The following is a 22,409-nucleotide window of genomic DNA, read 5'->3' as shown; positions in this document are numbered from 1 at the left end:
CATTCAGCAATGTAACTTAATAAGCCTTATCCATACTTATAGATTGCCTTCCCAGAGTCTGATAAAGGAGTGGGGGTGGGGGGGCACAAATAGGCTGCTTCCTTTGATGAATCTAGAATCTGACGGGAAAAGTGTAGTTCCTACCTCTTTAGAACCCCCTGTCTGCCAGTGATGATAACACACACAGTAAGAGCACCAAGGCTTATGAAAGGGATTAAATTGGAACTAAAAGAAACCCTTAAGGTGGTGCCTGGGTGGCTCAGTTGGTTAAATGTCTGCCTTGGGCTGGATCCCAGGATCCCAGGACATCTGGCTCCCTGTTCAGTAGGGAGTCTGCCTCTCTCTCTACCTCTGCCCCTCCTTCATACTTGTGCACATAATTCCTCTCTCATAAATAAATAAAATACTTAAAAAAAATCCTTAAGGGTGCAGCTGAAAGTCTACTGTATCCTTACTATCTCCTCTTCTCACATTTAACCCTCCCTGACTCATTTTTTTTTCATCTGATCATTCAAGAAACATGAATGGTTCCATTACAAAGTGCCAGGCAAAGTTCTTAGTAGAGATACAGCCATGTACAAGACCTTCCCAGGCCCACACTGTGAGAGCTGACAGTCTGACAGGGTGGCAGGCATAAGATAACTATTTGGAGATATGGTATTTTGAAGGAAAAGAGGCTGTAACAAGAGTATATTACAATGTGAGACTTGGAAGGCTTCCTGGAGGAAGTGAATCAAGCAGGAACTAAAAAGAAAAGGAAGAGACTCCTAGAGTACTTGCTTAGACTGGTGATTTTTATAAACCTCCCTGACTTATTATTTAGAACCACTGAATGTGAATATCCTTACCCTTAGAGTACATCAGAGAGTTAGTGACCAAGATGGACTTAATGTGGCCTCCTGCTTGATTAAACTTTAGACAGTTTCCTTCCTGATCATGGGCCCCTGATCTCCCTTTTCTTAATCATTTTCACCTCTTTGAAATACAGATCTTCTCCCAGTCACTTGCCAGTTTTACATCCCAAGCAATGTGTTTCTGAAGGATCTGGCAGTCATTCGTTTTAAAATTTAATCATCAAGAAAGATAGTGCCCCTATTTCCCAGTCTCTGTGGGAGAGTAGGTACCTAACTTCAATTAGTGTCAATTAGAAAACCCAGATGGCTTAATTATATAGACCACCCTGTCTCCTAATTCTCTCTAATTGTCTTCCACCTGCTTATCTCAGTGCTTAAAAACTCTCCCACCTTTTGTCTCAGTGAAGATGAGTATAATCTCTTTCCCCTACTTCAATAATCTCGAACAAAGTCTTCCTTGTCTATTTACTCCATCCTGGGCAATTTTTCTTCGACATTAGCAAGCATGGGTTGCAAAGAGAACGCTATTTGAAATCACTAGTACGAGGTTCAAGTCATGTAACCACCAGGAAAACTTAAATATTTCTGATCCTCATGTTGCTTCCCTATAACAGGCACATTAAAAAAATCCCTGCCTTATTATGTCATCAGAAGCATTAAATGAGATCATGTGGTAAAAGCATCCTGCAAACTGTTATGCTTTGCACATGGGAATTTTACCTTTTCCTCACCAACTAATACAGAACCGAGAGGCATAATTGCTGAGCATGTGGGCTCTGGAATCAGAGTGAACCTCAGTAAGCTTCCTTACCTCTCTCTGCCTCAGTTCTTCTAACTGTAAAATGAGGATAACAGAACTTCCTAAGGTTGGGAAAAATTAAAAGAATTAATTGAGTGCTTAGAATAGTCTCTGATAGTTAATTAGCATGAGTGAAATGAGAGCTATCATTATTAGTATATGAACTATATGTTCACAGATTAATTAGGTCTCCCTTCTATTTAAAGGCCTCAAGTGACTTCTCAGCGTCCTGTTGCAAAACCCAAAACTGGAAGGTAAGCCATTCTCCCCGTTATGCTATGATCCAGTTCTAAATGATGGTTTTTTGTTTTTCACAATTTCATTGAGGAACAACTAATCTGCAATAAACTGCAATATTTAAAGTGCGTGATTTGAAATGCCTGGGTGGCTCATCTGCCTTTGGCTCAGGTCACGATCCCAGGGTCCTGATATCAAGCCCCTTGTCGGACTCCCTGCTCTGTGGGGAATCTGTTTCTCCCTCTCCCTCTGTTCCTTCTCCTGACTCATGCTCTCTCTCTCTTTCAAATAAATATATAAAATCTTAAAAAAATAAAGTACATGGTTTGATGATTTTAAAATATTTATACATTGATGAAACCACAATTGATATTCTTTTATGTAATTTATTATTAATAGAGCAGGATTCCTTGGGCCTCAGGTTATGCTTTTACATCACCTCAGACTTCTTGTTTTCACCCCTCACCTCACTCTAGACATTTCACCATAATAGTCCTTCTGACTTCTCCTTCATCAGATCTCATTTTACCTCTTCAGAGAAGCCCTAATACATCAGACCTAACCACGTAGTCACACAGCTCCCCAAATATTTCACTTATGCGATTTTTCAGAATAATAAACTCACGTACTTAATAGTACATGACTGTTTCATTCTCCCTGACTGGTCTGGAAGTTACCTGCTAAATATTGTATTCCAAGAGCTGAGCAGGTAATCCCTTGGCACCTGATTGGACATATAGTTTTTCAAGTCTAATAATGTGCCTATTAACTTTGTGCATGATATTTTGGCCATACAAATATTTCTAATTTTTATAAAGTTAAATATATCAGCCTTACTTTGGAGATACATCGCTCTCTACAGACCATTCTCTTCCCAATGTACTACTCAGAACCTTATCAAGGAGGCTCTTTGAAAACCACCTGCCAGGCTCCAACCTGGCCCATAGGGGAAAAAATTCCCTGCCCACCTTCCATACTGTGATGGACAACTGTCCCAGTTTGCCTGGGACTTAGCAGTTTCCAGGCTTTCAGTGTTAAAAGATAGTTTGGGGCAAACCTGCACTTCTCCCCACCCAGGCTCTATCAAAGACAGGAACTTCCCTCTCAGCTAGCTGCCTGCTGCTTGCTGTCAGGAGCCTTGTTTCTGGAAAGGAAGGAAGATTGGAGATGGGAATAAAGAGAACCCAAGATACATTCAGATCAGGCCACTATCTTCCCAGAAGTGATAGGTACATATACCACTTAGCCTAATGCACAGTATACACTCAAAGTATCTGTTGAATGAAGAGATGAATGTTATTTTTCAGAAAGCATAAGCCTCTGGCTACAAGACTCCCGTAGGTCTTTGAGAACTTAACATCCATCTCAGCATTGGCACTACCCACAGCATGTGAGATTCATAGAATGCTGGAAAATGGATATTATTTTCCCTGCTAGAAACACTCAATGGGAGTTTAAGGAAGAGATTTAATTAATAGTAAATGATCTATTAAACACATTTTTGGAAATCACATATAGAAAACTTTCTCCTGTGGAACGATTCCCTACTCTCCACGACCCTCCTTCCTCCTCCTTTGGCAACCAACACTCATAGAAATTGTTCTATGACTATTTTATATACCTCCTCATCCTTCTATAACCAATTTATTTCTCTTAGCATAATATCCCTAGGTCGGTCTATATTGTTCAATGTGCATAAAGTCACAATTACACAAGATGAATAACTTCTAGATACTTTCTGCACAATAGAAACAACAATATTATGTGCTTAAAAACTTATTAAGAGCAGATCTTACATTAGCTATTCTTACCATACACACAATGATAAAGGGATAGAGGAAATATTTTGGAAGTGATGAATATGGATACATTTATTATCTTGATTTTGGGGATATCATAGGCATATGTATATTCCACACATCATATTGTATACATTAAATATGTGCATTTTTGCATATTAAATATTCCAAGATAAAGCTGAAAAAAAAGAAAAATTTTCTCCCTGACCCAAACTTTATTTTTTTTATTTTTTAAAGATTTTAGTTATTTATTCATGAGAGACACTGAGCGAGAGTGAGAGAGAGAGAGAGGCAGAGACACAGGCAGCGGGAGAAGCAGGCTTCATGCAGGGAGCCCGACATGGGACTCAATCCCGGGTCTCCAGGATCACAACCTGGGCCGAGGGTGGCACTTAACTGAGCCACCCGGGCTGACCTGACCCAAACTTTAATATTTTGTTTTCTACCCTGTCCTTTTCTACACTTCTACATAGGTAGAAATTTTACCATCTGGGCCCAAAATCTTACCTCCTCAGTGGACAAGCCCTTCCACTATTAGACCTTCTTCATTCACCTGCCTGAAGTGCCTTAGGACTCATATTCTCAATCTTTTGGCTGTTCCCAAGCCCAAGCAATGTGCTCTGTGCTTATGTATTCTCAGATTTATACCTTAGTCTCCAACTTACACTATATTCTGTATTGTTTCTGTCCTTTCCCAATGACTCAAAATTCAGAGTTAATATTTAGTCAGTATATACCTACAGCTGGTCCAATTGTTTATAACTACCATCTGTTTTCATTAATCTTCTGCTGTAATGATTGTCAAATATTTTCAATGATAATAATGTTACAGTGGCTAATATTCTACAATCTCTCTGCATCCTCCTCCTGCCATCACATTATAATTCAAATCCATCTGGGTTAGGTGAACCACTGATACAGTATTGATGAAGATATGAGCAGTCTATTAAACATTGTTCTTTTCAACCAGATACAATAACAAGTTATTGAGATGGGAATAGGCTGAAGAAAAATAATTAGAAGGGAAAGAAAGGTCAGAAAACCAATTGTTATCTTTGTATTTTTCATATGTTATGGTATGTCTGACAAATCATAAGCACTCAAATATTGAATGAATATATGAATGATTAAGTGAATACATTAATAAATAAATGAGACTTGCTCAAGCTAACCCTTCCTTCATTCTTATCCCAAGAATAGTATATAATTGTTCCATTGCTTCAGAGAATGCCTCTTTTTAGAAACTTTTTTGGATCTGTTATCATATATTCACTAGGGTCACCTCAACTTTATAGCTGTTTATATTTAACTACTATTTAACTATTTTTTTTTATTTTTATTTATTTATGATAGTTACAGAGAGAGAGAGAGGCAGAGACACAGGCAGAGGGAGAAGCAGGCTCCATGCACCAGGAGCCCAATGTGGGATTCGATCCTGGGTCTCCAGAATCGCGCCCTGGGCCAAAGGCAGGCGCCAAACCGCTGCGCCACCCAGGGATCCCTATTTAACTATTTTTATTTAATTTATTGACAACTATATTTAACTATTATATTTAACTACTATTTTTAAAATTTCCTCCTACCTCATATCTTGTGAGAAATTTCCAAAAAGTTTCTGTTTACCTGACCTTCTCTCATGCTGTTAACTTCTTACGATTCAGTTAACTTCAGTTAACTTCTCATCATCATTTCCTTCTTCTTTCCCTTCCTTTTTCTACCTGAACAATTAAGTCTTAAAGCCATTAGGTAAGAGCAAATGTGAAGGGGAAATGGAGCCACAGTAGCTCAGACTAGAGGGCCAGAGCTCAAGTGTGGTGAAGAGGTGTTCACATTGGGGGTGGGAGTAGGGACCCAGAATAGCAATAGATTGATGATATACTGGAACACTGAGAAAATAAGTAAATAAATTAAGGATAATGAAAGCCAACTTGATCACTGTTGAAGAAAATTACAAATATAGAAAGGGAAAAAATTAGAAAGCACCACTAGAAATGTGGTGTTGGATTTAAACTGGACGTATCAATGTGAATTCATATGTGTGGAGAGAGACTGATGGATGGATAGATAGGTATGTGACTGTATATGTATATACATATAGACACTGGTTTTGTACACTGATAGAGCCTGGGCATAGTGATATTCCAATATCAATAAGCACATCTAACACTAGATATTGTTTTCTAAATGTCATGATTTACTTAAAAGGAAACAGGGCTCCTAATAGAAGTGGCTGGTTCCAGGTCTGGGATAAAAAATATATATATATATATAAGATAACCCTGAAATATCTTATTGTGTCAGAAACTCCAGTTCTTAAATACTTTTGAGGATGTGCCTAAAGACACAGGAATCCAAATGAAGGGTTCCAAATAGACAAAAATAAAGTATTTTTTAATTTAAATTCAACTAGCCAACATATGAAACCGAGGGTATTTTGAAATCCATTGAGGAAACAGGAATTCATGATCCAACACAAACATAAAAAAAATTTATGTATTAAAATTTTGGTGAGAAACAGGAAGTTTCCATGGTCTCAATGTATCTCCTACAACATACTTATTAACTTCAAAGGAAAAATGAGTAGCTTTGTAGTAGATTAGATGGGTAGACTTGAATTTAGACCAATAATCAAAGTTAATATTACCAAAAACAGGACAAAGTTAAATTGTGTGACACATGATAGGATCAAAGAAATGAAAGAACACAGCATCACTTTAGTGATCTTCCTGCCAAAGATGTATAAACTGAATATACCCATGAAGCGACATCAAACCAACCAAACAATGTGACATTCTACAAGATATCCTCTACACTTCAATAATTGATAGAAGCAAAGTGATATAAGTCAAGATTAGACTGAGAAACTGTCCCAGTTTGAAGAAAATAAAGGAACATGGCAACTAAGTGCAAAATGTGGTGATGAACTGGATCTTCGTGCTCTAAAGGACACTGGTAAATTGGCAAAGCTTGAATGAGGCCTAAGGATGATTTAGTGACAGCGCATCAATGTCAATCTCCTGATTTTGTTTGTATTGGGGTGATATGGGGAACGCCCTTGATTATAGGATATATGCACTTAAACTTCCAGAGTTATGAGGTAATGTAGCAACTTATGCTCAAACTGTTCCCTATATATATAAAATAAAGTCTCCCTATACTGTATTTACATTTCTAAAAGTTTAAGATTTTTTTTTCAAATTTAAGAAAACAATTTTTTAAAAGATACATTCATAGATGTTCCTTTTTCCTGTCTCTTCTGAGAAGACAGCTGGTTTCCAGATTGTCTTCCTTTATCCCCACCCCCACCCCCACTCTCAACAATGATGCTCAATGATGCTCATGAGGCATTTATTTTACCACTTTTAAATAAAATGTGAGGTAAACAGCACCAGAGTAGAGAAGGTGTGATTCTACTGCAGCACAGTCTAAGAGATAACGAAATGTGGGATCATGTAACATTTTGTTCTTGGAAAAAAAGTCCTCAGCCAAGTATCATTTGCAGATTTTTCTTCTAAATTCTGCTGGCCTTCTATGAACTCCTGTGCCACCAGGTTCTCCTTGTACTCCATTTTTCTCTGGCTTCTCTCATCCTTCCAATTAGTGTATATTTTTAATGAAAATCTCCATACCAACTTGCCAAATGTCAAACCCATTATGGCTATTCCAGGGTACTCCATCATTATAACCAAATAGTCCCACTAACATGTTTGCCTAAATGGTTCTAGTCCATAAAAGAATTCTATAGTCAGCTTCCAAAACAAGAGCACTTTCTGTCCAGTTCCCCATTTAATATTCACTATAAAAATGTAATAACACAGAAAGAACTTGATAAAATGTTTTCAAATTAATGTGAAGAGTAGATCTTAAAAGTTCTCATCACAACAAAACCAAACTGTAACTATATGTGGTGATGGATTTTAACTAGACTCATTGTGGTGAACATTTTGCAATATACAAATATTGAATCATTATGTTTTACACCTGAAGTAATGTTATATGTCAATTATATCTCGATCAAAATTTTTAAATTAAAAAAAAAATTTAAATTAGTGAGATTAAAATACTAAATTTTAGTATTTACCAATGCAACTTCTAGAAATATTTAAGTTCAGATGCACACAGATTGAATGGAATGGATGCTTTCTTTTTCCAGTTTTATTGAGATATGATTGACATACAGCATTGTGTAAGTTTAAGGTACACAATGTGATAATTTAATATATGCATAAGTTGCAAAATGTTTACCACACATAAGGTTAGCTAATATATCCATGATCTCACATAATTACCATTTGGTTGTTATTTCTCATGGTGAGAAAATTAAGGTTCTACTCTTACCATAACTTTAAAGTACACAGTACAGCATTGTCAAGTATAGCCACTACCCTGTGCAATAGATTCCCAGAACTTATTCAGGAATAGAATGTTCTTTTGTCTGAACACATGATGGAAGACTTAGCTATCTGAACCAATTCATCTATTCAGTGGGTTGTGATTTTGCTTATTAATTGAGTGGCTAAGGTGAGATAATTAAAAATAGTCAATCAGACTTTTCTAAGATTTACCCATCGATCATTTTGTATGTGAATTAATTCATCTCTGGGTTTGCTGGTTGTTTAACTTTGACCCTTTCAGTTAATGAAATGTAAACATGTGTGCCATCTAATTAATGAAGCCATTTCTCTTGTGAATACAGAAATTTCTCTAAATCTTAGATCAATGTTTTTGTAGGCGAGCATTCAAATATTTAAAGTTTTAGGCAGTACTTTTTATTCCTAGTGTTAGGACAAAATTATTTTAGACAATGTACATTTGGCATTAAATTTGTTAGAATAACAGTTGGCTAACTTTCATTTAAATCAATTCATAAGAATTTTATCAGTATACTCTGAGTACCTTGGCAGCATTGAGACATAACATCTTTTATATCCAATTTGGAATAATTATGGACTGAAATATTTAATGCAGTTCTGATTTTGTCAATGATATATCACCAGAGTCTCTTAAAAGTTACAATAATATAAGGCATGTGGAAAGCAAAAGGATGTAAGTGCCTTAACTTAAAACGATAATGACTACAACAGTTTGCCGAAGTAGCTGTAAATCAAATGTACGATAGCTATTAAAAAATAATAATAATGAGACATTTGGATGGGATCCTATACTGCTGCTTCCTCAGAGAAGCTGTGCATACAAATGAGAATGAGACACCATGTTGTCTTCAGGGAATGGTTTGTCTCTGAACAGAAAAGATGATGATGTAGAGCTGTTTTTGGAAAACTGCTGAAGTTCAGCTTCATCTGGTGGAGCCAAAGCAGGGCAATTACATCTGGGACACAGTTAAAATTAGTTCAAAGTAATAAGAAAAATGAAATAAAAAAAAAGAAAAATGAAATCACAGAGAACAAATGACATTTCAGGCTACTGAACTAAGGAATGTATTTTCTGATTTTGTGTCTTATCTTCGACAGACTAAAAATTGATTAAACTTTTAAAAATGTGGGAATAACCTTAGATTCAAGTCATATAAGGTACAAGCCCTTCTTTAGCAATAGTTTGGGGTGTCAGGGCAGAGAAGAGATGTAAGGCAAAGAAGCTACTTCAATGTTTTTCAGGCCTTTGTTCATAATTTTAACACACATTTTCTTCAAGTTCTTCAAGTAGAAACATAGTTTTATGTCTATTTACTGACTTTTCCTCAGGGAGGATACATAATTGAGAACTAAAAATGAATTCATCATTGAAAGAGTCAAAGTAGTAGAAATTAGATTTCAAAAAAAAATTAATCAGATAGACTTCTTTTTGGTATTATGTTGCTCTCAAGTGGAATGAGACGTTTCCTTATTTGTGTTGAAAAGATGTTAACTATAATTGATAAGAAATTAAGCTCAACATGTTGCCATTCATACAGTGTTTTGAAAATAACAGAAACTGTTTGTTTATAGAACAAAGGCATAAATTCAGGAAATAGTTAAGTAAAAATACCGATATTCATTTTGTATAATACAAAAAGTAATATCCAATTTCTACCCATGAGGTCACTGGAAATGATTAGTACCCTAATGGATCAAACCTGAAGGAGAGTTACCAAAGAAAGTCTAAGTATTAATCAAAATAGAACAATGGGTTTATCTCCGTTGAGAACTCAAGATTACAGCTAAAAAGACAATGGTAGGTGTAAAAAAGATTATTTTGCAGGTCCTCCTTGATGGTCTTGGGGAAACTGTCTCTAGAAATAGAGTTCTGGGCTAATTTTAAGATATCTTCAGAAGCCATGTATATCTTTTGCTCTCTTCTTAGATGGTGGTCATTATTTAGTCATTTCATCCAACAGTCATTCATTAAATATCTGCCCTATACCAGGCATTGTGAAAAATAGTAGTGTACAACAGGAATCAAGACATAAATGATCTCTGCCCCTCAGAGTTTATAGTTTAGTTAATACCAATGAAAGGAAATAACAACTTAGCATAATATGTGCAAGAAGAGTACAGAAGATTGATATTTTGCCTGGTTTTAAAATGCAATGGAGGGGTCTGGTCAATAATCCTGCGGAGACAGTTCTTTATACTCTGCCAGTAGCTAGGTAACTTTTAATATGTTTACCATTTCTGATTATTTGTGAATGTTAGCTTTTGTTATGTAACATACCACCTCAAGATTTAGGTACTTGACATAATCATTTATTGGCTCACAATCCTGTGGATCAACTAAGTGGCTCTTATGGTCTTAAGCAGCCTGCTCATGTCTGCTTACCTGGGAATAGATATTGTGGTGTGGCCTTACTCCCATGCCTGGACCTTTAGATAGGTTTGCTGGAGTATCTAGAATGACAAACCTCTCATCTCATAGGCTATTTTAGGCTTGTTCATATGGTAGCCTAAAAACTCTCAGAAGCAATGGAGCACAAGGCTACATTTGCAAGAACTATTTAAGCCTCTGCTTACATCATATTTGCTAATGCTCCACTGACCAAAGCAAGACATACAGCCAAGCCCAGATTCAAAGATAGAGAAACAGATGCCTTCAATTGATGCAAAGAGCTGCAAAGTGTTCTCTATTACACTTAGTGAAAAAAGGGGGTAATTTTGCTGTCAGGACACTGATCTCTTGACAAAAAATTTCAACTCTTACATTTTGGATGAAGTTTAAACTATTAACATCCACTTAAAATGTTCTTCCCCAGAAAGTCCTACTTGACCTTGTTGTCCACCACCCCCTAGTAAAAAACTTGAGCCAAAGAGTTATGTAAACTGTCTTTTAAATGCTCTCTACAGGGGCTGGGTGGCTCAGTCAGTTAAGCATCTGACTTTTGATTTCAGCTTAGGTCATGATCTCAGGGTCATGTGATTGATCCCTGAGTTGTCTGGCCCCACGCTCAGTGCAGAGTCTGCTTGTCCTTCTCCCTCTTGCTCCTCCCCCTGATCGCATGCTCTCTCTCTCTCAAATAAATAAAATCTCAAAAAAAAGTACATAAATGCTCTCCACAAGTGAGATTTGCTCATCCTTCAAGGCTTATCATAATCTGTACTTTATTTTTATTGAAATATAGTGAACAATATTACAGTAGTTTCAGGTATGCAACATACTGATTCCACAAGTCTATATGTTATGCTATACTCACCACAAGTGTAGCTACCATCTTAAATTGTACTTTATGTTCAGGTTTTTCTTATTCAGAGTAATAAATTTTTGAGAGAGAGAGAGAGAGAAAGAAACAAAGGAACAGACTCTTGAATATAGAGAGCAAACTGATGGTTACTAAAAAGGAGGAAAGGGGGATGAATGAAATAGGTGATCATTAAGGAGGACACTTGTGATGAGCATTGCATGCTATATGGAATTGTTGAATCACTATATTGTCCACATAAAACATAATATTGTATGTTAACTGGAATTTACAAAAAGAATATAGGGCAACCCGGGTGATTCAGCAGTTTAGCGCTGCCTTCAGCCCGGGGCATGATCCTGGAGTCCCATGACCAGCTCCCTGCATGGAACCTGCTTCTCCCTCTGCCTGTGTCTCTGCCTCTTTCTCTCTCTATCTCTCTGTGTCTCTCATGAATAAATAAATAAAATCTTTAAAAAAAAAGAATATAGCTATTTGGCTCTATCCAAATTGCTTATATCCAAATTATTTTCAAGGAACTTGTATATGCTTAATTTTCCTAAACTCAGATAGGACCTATTCAACCTATTCAATGTAGCATATATTGTTGCTCTTAAAATCACTAGAGTTTTATTTAACTACTTCTTGAATGTTTAACTTTTCTCTCTAGCTACAAAGCAAACCCCTAGACGACCAAAGCTATTTCTTTATGCTTTATTCTTCAGTAAGTTGTCCTTAAGTCCATGTATCCATGTCAGAATATCCATCCCTAAAATATGTATATGATTTTCATGATTTTATTTATAAAAGTATGCAAAATGAGATACCGATGAGCTTTTTGTTTATCTCAAAACAATTGACCATATCCTTTAATATTTTGATTTTCCAATTAAGGAACTCATAGATAATCAAGATAATAGATTAGGTAGCTTAAAAGCCAAAGAATGAACATTGGTAAAACATGGGAATTAGCCAGACGTTGGCAGATAAGGAATCAGTAACCACTGACATATTTTCAATAAACATTTTTATTGAATGTGCCATTTTTTTTCTTTGCCTTGCTCATTTATGGCATTTGCTGAGAATCCAGGGCAGAGCAGATGATATTTATTCACCAAAGCAGATACAGTGTCTGAAGCAAAACAAAAGGTCATGCAATAACCCTCTGCAAAAAAAAAAAAAAAAAAAAAAGTATAAACTTTCCCCCACAGGGATCTCAATTATTCTAATTTTTAGTGCATACTGGCATGAAAAATATTAATAAGATGACAGAAAGCCTGATAGGAAAAAATTAGCCAATTATCTCCATGTTTTATATCTAAAATACAAAGCATACTGGTGTTTGGAAATTTTTGAATCCTTAGAAACTTGCTTGGTTGATATCAGCACAGTAGGCATGAATAGATATAGCCTTCATATCTACTTTCTTTGTTTTGATAAAGGTATCTCCTTTCTCTCCATTTGAGTAAAGAATCCTGAACTGGAAAGCAGTTATGTACCTGCTTAACCTAGGTTCTTCCATATAATCAGCTTTGTGATAACTCTAAATATTTATTGCCTCATCTATAAATTGGAGACATTAATGTCCATTCTTGCTTTATAGAGGAATGAGAACAAAATCAAATAGTAGACATGAAAGCATTTTATACCCGGGAAAACAGTAAGGCAATTGCATTATTATAGTATTGCAGCATAATGTCCAAGTGCTTCCCCTTGACCAATCCCAACTCACATTTCTCACTTTTTCTACCCTAGAATCTTTGAATTGGCCATGCAATCTTTGACAACTCATTCACCTCTCTGATCATATTTTTCTCATCAGGTAAATGAAGAAGCTATTCTAGATGATATTCAGGACCTTTCTGTGCTTTGCATTTCTGTGATAAGACAATATAAAGTTTTAAAAATATATTATGGTATGTGGTTTGAAAAAAAGCATTAGGAAATAATGTGAACTTCCTTTCTTTAAAAGATGGCCATTTGCAAGATTAAGGATTATATTTACAGATTAATTACATCAATAACTTAATCTTTAATTATATCAAATGTTTAGATTAGATATTATATTAAAACCAAGCTCCTTATAGTAACCTAAAAGGCCCTTTATTACCTAGCTCCTAAGTACATATCTGTTGTTTTAAGTTATTTTATACTTCTCTCATTGGGAGGCAGGATCTATATCCCTTCCCCTTGATTCTGAATGACTTCTTCAATCAATAGAACACTAAAGTGATGCTACACTGTTTCAAAGGCTGGGTCATCAAATGTCATAACACTTCTGCTTAGATCTTTTGAAATGCTTACTCTCTGGATATTCCCTTTTGGGATCCTCCTTAGACACGGGCCTCCAGTTGTGGAAAGTCAAGCCACATGGAGAGGACACTTGCATATGCTTTGGTCAACAGTCCTAATAGAGTCCAAGTCTTCCCAGTCCAGGTACCGAGAATGAGTGTAAAGAGGTGTCCAGGTGATTCCAAGATGAGGCTTCAAGCATAGTAAATAGTAAAGCAGAAATAAGCTATCTTTGCTATTCCCTGACCAAAACCTTGACCCACAAAATCCATAAGGGTAAAAAAAAAAAAAAAAAAAAAATGTTTGTTTTACACCACTAGCTCGGGAGTGCTTTGTTGTGTAACCATAGATATAACCAGATTGGTCTACCTCTCTTACCATTTGTCATGTTCTAGATACCCTTGGCGTCCTACAGTCTCTTGATTATGAAAGAATTTTCCTATCTAATGGCCTTTTTACTTTCTTTTTTTTTTTTTTTTGCCTTTTTACTTTCTGTTCTCTCTCCCCCACCTTTTCCTCTGTGTATTCCCTCCACCTACGTGTAGATATTTACTTATTATCTTTGACAGTTCAACTAAATGGCTCCTCCGAAGAAAGGCTTTTCCTAACCATCTCATCCAAAATAACCTCCTTATATGCCCTCACCAGTGCTTTTCATAGTCTAAAATTACCTCATAGGTCTGTCTGCATATTTATTACTTATCTTCCTCCTATAATATTTAGCATAGGAGTGGGATCATAGTGTCATACTATTCACAGTTATAGACACAGCACCTAAAACTTTCTTAGTGAATAATGAACATAATGTGCATAAGAAATATCTTTGAGGGGCACCTGAGTGGTTCATTTGGTTAAGCATTTAGCATCGGCTCAGGTCATAATCCCAAGGTCCTGGGATGGAGTCCTGTGTCAGCCTCCTTGCTCTGTGGGGAGCCTACTTTTCTCTCTCCCTCTGTCCCCCACCTCAACTGGTGTTCTCTCTCACTCACTCTGCTTTCTAAGAAATTAAATAAAATAAATCCATTTTTAAAAAAAGAAATATCTGTGATATAGGCTTAAAATGTATTCCTACACCCAACAATGAACACTAATTTCAAAAGTCTGTGATAGGACTTATAACCCAGAATTTCTAAGATGTAACTCAGGTATTCCAAAGAAAGTGTAATGTGGGACATTGCTCTAAGATAACACTTTCTCTATACATATGAAAATTTCTTCATCAAACAGCAGTGTAAGATAGTTGCAACCTAGATAATATCCTATAATAGACTCTAAGTAGTAGTAGTAATAGTTGTTATATTTCATTAGGATAGATGACCACAGGAAAAGATAACTAATAAAGAAATTTCTATTGTGCCTCTCCTCCATTCACTACTTATTTGTCCATGCTGTTGTATTTATTTTCTTGCACAGTTATAACTGAGAGTATAAACAATATTTTGAGAATTCTCCCTCTATCCCAATAATCCTCTTTTTCTCTCCACTGAAATTCATTCTTCCTTATAAATACTTCTCACATTAAGTACTATCTGCCTAGTTTTATTGCTGTTCCTCTATATTTGGCCCACATATTTTTTTGAGCAGATAGTAAAGAGAACTCTCATATATTCCTACTTCCCACAGTTTCTCCTATTATGAATATCTTGCATCAGTGTAGCACATTTGTTACAATTAACTAACCAATATTGATACATTATTATTAAACAAAGTCCATAGTTTATATTAAGTCTCACTGTGTTGTACATTCTATGGGTTTTGCCAAATGCATATGGCCATGTATCCACAATTACAGTACCATAATGAAGAGTTTTACAGCCCAAAAAATCCCCTGTGCTCCACCTATTCATCCTTCCCTCTCCCTTAACCCCGGCAACTACTCATCTTTCACTGTCTCTATAGTTTATCTTCTCTAGGAGGGCATATAGATGGAATTACTCAGTATGGACCCTCTCCACATGGGCTTCTTTTACTTAGCAATATACATACAACATTCCTCCGTGTCATTTTGTAGCTTAATAGCTCATTTCTTTTTATTTCTGAATAATGTTCTATTGCATAAAGGTATCTCAGCTTGCCTATCCATTAACTCATTGAGGGACATTTTGATTGCTTCTAGGCTTTGGAGATTATGAATAAAGTTTATATAAGCATTCGTGTACAGATTTTTGTGTGACATATTTTCTTGCTAAAAGTTGTGATAATTTCTAACAAGTCTGTCTCCAGTGTTTGAACCAATACATTTCTTCATTCATTTACTCCACTGCTGAAGTGACCTTTCTAAAATATACATCTGTCACTGTCAACATTCTGCTAAAAAAAAACTTCAGTGTACTCAGTGATGTTTATATCCTTCCTTAGCAAGATACAAGTGGATTTTTATCATATCCCAGAAGACCTCTCTGAATTTATGTCATACCACTGTGCCACATGTAGCCTTTGCCTTCCAGACATAGTAAAACATCTGCCTTCCCAAGAATTAGCTCTAACTTCTCTGGTGTCTGCTGATCTCTGGGCCTAGCATAAACTTTCCTATTAATGTTAGCCTCTTCATTCCCTACTAAACATCTCTCTTCAACAGCTCTGTCAATCCCAGGATAACCTATCTGCATCCCCATATCTGCAGCAATGCCTATGATAGTATTCACCTCAGTGCGCTACATCCGTTTGTTTATTTCTTTCCCTCACTGTGCTTTTAGAAGCACATTGTGTGGTTTATGGTAGTTTACATAGGTTGGAGAGTTAATAAATGAGGTTTGAGAAGGGGTACTGGATGCATCAGCAGACCAGGCATTGAGTTGAAGCTTTGGTCCTTACTAGCTTGTTACATGGTTCTTGTAAATCAACCAATGCTTCAGTACCAATTTTCTATTTCAAACTTTACGTGTTATTCTGTTTTACAATTGCTGCAAATATTAAATAGTGTTTGAAGATTTTTGTAAGCTGTAAAGCACTATTGTGAAATATTTCAATGGGTTTTCAACTACAAAGTCTTAAAAGTAAAAGTAACAGCATAAACTCTCTCAAAAGGGGGAAAATCTATGAATACATTATAATCATAAACTTTCTATAGCTAGAGCAGAACTTAGAGGTCATTTTCTCCAGATCTTTAATTTTACAGATGAGGAAACTGTGATCATAATAGGTTAAATGGGCTGCCTAAAGTCACAAAGCAATGATATAGTTGAACGTGAAGCAGAATTCAACATGGCTAAAGGGTTACAGTTAAGGAAGATTTGGTATCCTGTAATGGGATAAATCTTGAAAATCATTAGAGCATTAAAAAAATTTAAAATTTCTCCAGTCTCTTTACAACTTTAAAAGCAAATTTAGTTTCCAGAGAAGATTCAATTCCAAGGAAAAATTCAATTTCATGTTTTTATTAACCTGACCATGGACATGCTTGAACATCTCTTGGAGTCATTCTTGATAAAATAGATAAATTGCTATGGTTGGGAAGTTGCCATTTAGAAATAATATATTGTAAATAAAATGTATATAAAAATATATAATAAACTTATTTATTAGGAACTCAGGATCATAGAAGAGCCCAAATCTTTAAATTAAACAGCCTCTACCACCACTCAAATCTACCCCTACTTATCTGGCTTTACCCTCTCAAATTAAAACCCTGATCCATATTGCAAAATAAATGGTCCATGGGATGAAAGCACTTTCCAGTACAGAGGTGGCAATACAGGAAAGTGGGGAAAAAAAGCAAGCAAAGACAATGAACTCTTAAAGAATCACTTTGTTAACATAGGGAATAGAAAAACAACTCTTATTTAAAACTGACTATGGTCGCTCTGTCTGCTAGGAAAATAATATAAATTTTCTGTTGGGCCAATAGCACAATGTTCAGGGAATTGAATTAATGATTTATGGTGATTTATGTTTCACAAATGATTTGGAGGATTGAGGAAGAGTTGAGTACAAAGAGAGAGAGAAGTCCTGCAATATGCAGGAACCTATGTCACTTTACTCTTATAGATTAGGGATGAGGTTAATACTCAGACAGAAAACAGAAGATCTGTAAGAGGAGAGACTTGAAAGAGAACAAGAATTTAGCAGAACTAACAAACAAAAAAATCAGAATGTAAGTTATTAAGATGAGAAGCTCTCCGTTTGTCCCTAGATTTGAAATGCTGAGGTTCTACTGCAGGTGATAATTCAAGTTCAAACAACTTCTACTTTAAGCTTAAAGACAAGGTGACTTGACACCCCAAGGTGGTACAGTCAGTTAAACATCCCACTCTTGGTTTTGGCTCAAGTCATGATCTCAGGGTTGTGAGACTGAGCCCTGTGTTGGGCTCCACATGGAGTTTGCTTAAGACTCTCTCCTGCCACACCTCCAACCCCATGCTTGCACTCTCTCTCTAAAACAAATAAGTAAATCTTAAAAAAATAAAAAAAAAACCATATAAATACAAAGTGACTCTAGTGTTGGAGGTTAGCAAGGCCCTTGGCCCTCAGGTGTGTACCTACTTGATGCTTTATTTTGTGAGCAAAGTTCAAATGCTGACTTTACTATTCAATAATAAGAGATATACTTAAGAACATGAGTGGGCATTCAATTCTCTGAACCTTACCAACTGTGCATAACTCAAATCTTTTTCTTTCAACCTCAAAAATAAGAGATTAGGAATATATCCTGACTGAGTAAGAAAACAACTAGATAAGATGCTGTAGAGCCCAGGTGAAGATCTACCTCTTCACAAACCACGTATGTGACTTAGACAAGTCACACAGCTTCTGTAGACTCACTGTTCTCATCCTTAAATGGAGGAAATGGGATCAGATTAATGGCTTTCAAACCTTTTTTAAGTGGCATGTGCTGTACTGTGTGCTTAATAAATGTTATATTTTATAGAAATAATAAGCTAGCAAAATTTGGATTAAGATATGCATCTTTTCTTTTATTTTGCCAACAAAAAATGGAGGTAGTTAATACTTGAGGTAGAAGTAACTTAAAATTTAAAATTCTGACAGAGTTTAAAGAAAAATCAGAAAAGAATCCTGAATTTTCAATATATAAAATCTATTTTTGTTATTTATTTGTCTAAAAAAGATGTAATTCAGAAGGACCAGTATTAGTTTCTGGGCCTCCTAAAAATGGGGCATGGTGCCCCTGGCTCAAAAATAATGCAATCAAGCTTACCTTTGTCATTATCAGTTTATTTTCTGTTTTCTCCTATTTTCCTTTCACATCTCATTTTCAAATTTTAGTACTGATTTAAAAGCTACATAAAGTTATTCTGCACTCATCTATCATTAATAAAAGCAATTTAAATTAATCTTTCTTTTTGATTTTGGGGGCACTGGTGAGCACTGCTGAAGTAAGGGCATTACCATGGTAGGTCACACATGTGGTACAAGATGGTTCTGAAAAGGGCTGAAGAGGGTTATCGCTCACCAAGAAATAATTCTTATCTTCTGCTAAAATGTAATTAAATCTAAAGCAAAATTGTGTGAAGACTTTTTGAGCATAAGAAATGCTTTCATTCAATAAACTCATTTTTAATTTTTTCAATTCATAGTGTTATCCCGACTCAGAAATCTATTGTGTCTATTTTGCACAGGTGTGGAATAGTAGAAGTATGTTGTACTTGGCATCCAAAAACTCAGATTCTAATTCTGAATTACAGTGTGCTAATGTGTAACCTTGGACACATTATGAAACCTTTCTAAAATCTCAGCTTTCTGTCTTGTAGAACTTGTTCTGTAATTCCTATACATTAAGACAGTTGTGTAGATCAAAGAGTTTATTTGACAAGTATTCATCAGACTCCCTGCATGAACTTAGTACTGCTCTAGGCACCTCCAGTACAGCGAGACAAACCAGATGTGATCACCTCTGTTAGAGGGCTCACATTCTAATGCAATGCACAGTCAATAACAGTAATACTGAAGACAAGCTCTACAAAGGAGATAGATTGAGGGACAGAGAGAGTAATGGAAATATGGAAGGTTGTTCAAGGGTGGTGGGAAACAACCTCTACAATAAGTGGATATTTGAGCAGGAAAGTCTATTTTTGTAACAAATAATGGAAACCTGATTAAAACTAATTAAATCCTGGAGCACCTAGATAGCTCATTTTGTTAATCACCTGCCTTTGGCTCAGGTCATGTTATCAAGGTCATCCCTGGGATCAAGCTCTGCGATGGGCTCCCTGATCGGTGGGGAGCTTGCTTCTCCCTCTGCCCCTCCCCCTCCTCATGCCCTCTTTCTCTAACTCAACTAAATAAAATCTTTAAAAAAAAGTTCAATCCCTATTGTTGCCTCTACTACTACCCCCCGAAACAATTACAGAACAATTACATTCAGCAGTCCAAACCGTGTCACTCCAAACCATGTCATCAAGATTTTTACCACTCTCGAGAAAGAGGAACCCTCCTGCACTATTGGTGGGAATGTGAACTGGTGCAGCCACTCTGGAAAACTGTGTGGAGTTTCCTCAAAGAGTTAAAAATAGAGCTGCCCTACGACCCAGCAATTGCACTGCTGGGGATTTACCCAAAGATACAGATGCAGTGAAACGCCGGGACACCTGCACCCCGATGTTTATAGCAGCAATGTCCACAATAGCCAAACTGTGGAAGGAGACTCGGTGTCCATCGAAAGATGAATGGATAAAGAAGATGTGGTTTATGTATACAATGGAATATTACTCAGCCATTAGAAACGACAAATACCCACCATTTGCTTTGACATGGATGGAACTGGAGGGTATTATGCTGAGTGAAGCAAGTCAATCGGAGAAGGACAAACATTACATGGTCTCATTCATTTGGGGAATATAAAAAATAGTGAAAAGGAACAAAGGGGAAAGGAAAGAAAATGAGTGGGAAATACCAGAAAGGGAGACAGAACATGAGAGACTCCTAACTCTGGGAAACAAACAGGGGGTGGTGGAAAGGGAGGTGGGTTGGAGTTGGGGTGACTGGGTGACGGGCACTGAGGGGGGCACTTGATGGGATGAGTGCTGGGTGTTATGCTATATGTTGACAAATTGAACTCCAATAAAAAGAAATTTAAAAAATTTTTTCCCATTCTCTCTTCATTGCTAGGCTTGATTTTCTTCCTCTTTGTCCTCACAATTAGGCAAGATTTCTTATTTTTTCAAATCCCAGAAAATATGTTCCTCGGACTTTTAAGGCTTATATGCCCTTAGAACTCATGAACTCAAAAGTGACTCCCCCTCTTGTTTTTTTCCTCCAATAATTCCAGGCAAAGTCTCAAGGAGGTTTGTGCCTGGCCGGAATCCTCTGTCTATTCCTGAATTAATCACCATGGCCACTAAAAATAATGATGATTTGTAATTAAGATATTTGCTTTTAAAGGAAATTTTAAGAGATGTGATTTTTAAATATTTATTTGTTCTTATTCTGTTTGCTCATGTTAGCTCTACTCTTTCATGTTGTTGTTTTTTTCTAAATTACATGGAGATCCTGAATGTCTCTGATCATATTTATACATGAAGTTCCAGATTGATTATTATAGGTCTGTGTTGTCTTGATAGTTGTGAAGCTGGTTTCTGCAACAGGCTTCTTAAATAGGAGTGCTAATTGTAAGTCTTTCTAAGTGACCCACACATATCCAGGCAAGCAGCTCTCCTTTCAGCTGCATTGGTGGAGAGTACTTAGGCAACACTGGGTTTGCCTGTGTTGTCAGCTTAGGGACAATCTGTTCTGGGGATAAAATGCTTTCATGTATTTAACTTTCCACCAGAGGTAACTCTGTCTTTTGTGGAGTTCTGGCATATATTTTGGTATTTGCTTTATTTTGTTTTTGTTTGGTCTTTAAACTCCATGAAAAAATAAATAAATAAATACATACATACATACATACATACATACATACCAGAGAGGTATTTATTTAGGAAATTCTCATTGCCTTAGTCCAGGGACAGACTCTACATTCTGTGCACTTAGAGAAGGGAAGAGCATCATTCATTTGGTCATTCAGCACGGGGTCCTTGAATTATAAAAAGTGTTTTGTCTCCTTCTTATATGCATCACATGTGTCGCTAATTCCTTTAGGAAGAAGAAAGTGGATGCGAGTGAGAAGTAGATAATCTGTTTTTAAAACTGGGCATTATCTGCATACAGTTGTCCATGATGACGGTTCTGCCAATGCTCAGGGGCTAATTCCTAACTATTCTGGCCACTGGCTGGGCTGCATTTCTCTAGTTTGAATGCTCCCTGAATGCCTGTAAAAGCTTAATTAGCTCATCATTGGAGACCTTGATATGTATTCCAAAGTAGAAGGTGTGCAGGAATTGGGGCAAGAAGGAACCAGGAACTATGACTAGTTTGCCTCCTCTGCCTTGGACAGCATGAGGCTCATTACCTAAGATCTGGTAAAAGAAAGTACCTCTTGGAAATCAAACCCCTCTGGATTACAGGGGCATCTTATGAGGACACACTCATTTCCAAATATTCTCCATTCTACTTCAATTCTTCTAAGTCCCTCCTTCTTTTTTGCTTTCTACCTTTTTTTTCTTTTTTACTCCTCACCTAATCTCTTTTTAATTCTTGAAAGCTCCAAGGCCTGAACAGTCCCTTCAATATCATGAATCCCACTGATGTGTACCCTCACCCGGTTCTGACATTCCACATAGAGAGGCACATCCATTGTACTGGAGCATAGTGAATGTGCTTTCTTGCAGTCTCATTGCTAGGTGCTTATGCACTTACATGGATCTCTCTCTCTCTCTCTCTCTCTCTCACACACACACACACACAAGCACACATGCGAGTGTGCAGGAATGAGTGAACTCATTCCTAAGGACCATAGGATAGAACTGTCACACAGCACAGTG

The 22,409-nt window shown here is 36.5% G+C and overlaps 1 long non-coding RNA gene across 1 annotated transcript in view; it reads right to left on the bottom strand.

Moving 5' to 3' along the window:
- Positions 1–12,335: 12,335 nt before the first annotated feature.
- The window catches only part of LOC140607487 (uncharacterized), a 111,192-nt gene continuing 101,118 nt past the window's right edge, over positions 12,336–22,409 (bottom strand). Inside the window, exon 6 of the long non-coding RNA XR_012009486.1 lies at positions 12,336–12,463. This is a non-coding gene — a long non-coding RNA (uncharacterized lncRNA). The remainder of the gene's footprint in view (positions 12,464–22,409) is intronic.

The sequence above is a fragment of the Canis lupus genome, chromosome 16 (genome assembly GCF_048164855.1).
Source record: "Canis lupus baileyi chromosome 16, mCanLup2.hap1, whole genome shotgun sequence".
In the NCBI taxonomy this organism is placed as follows: domain Eukaryota; kingdom Metazoa; phylum Chordata; class Mammalia; order Carnivora; family Canidae; genus Canis; species Canis lupus.
The sequence above is the reverse complement of the archived record's forward strand: the minus strand, read 5'-3'. Positions and strand labels throughout refer to the sequence as shown.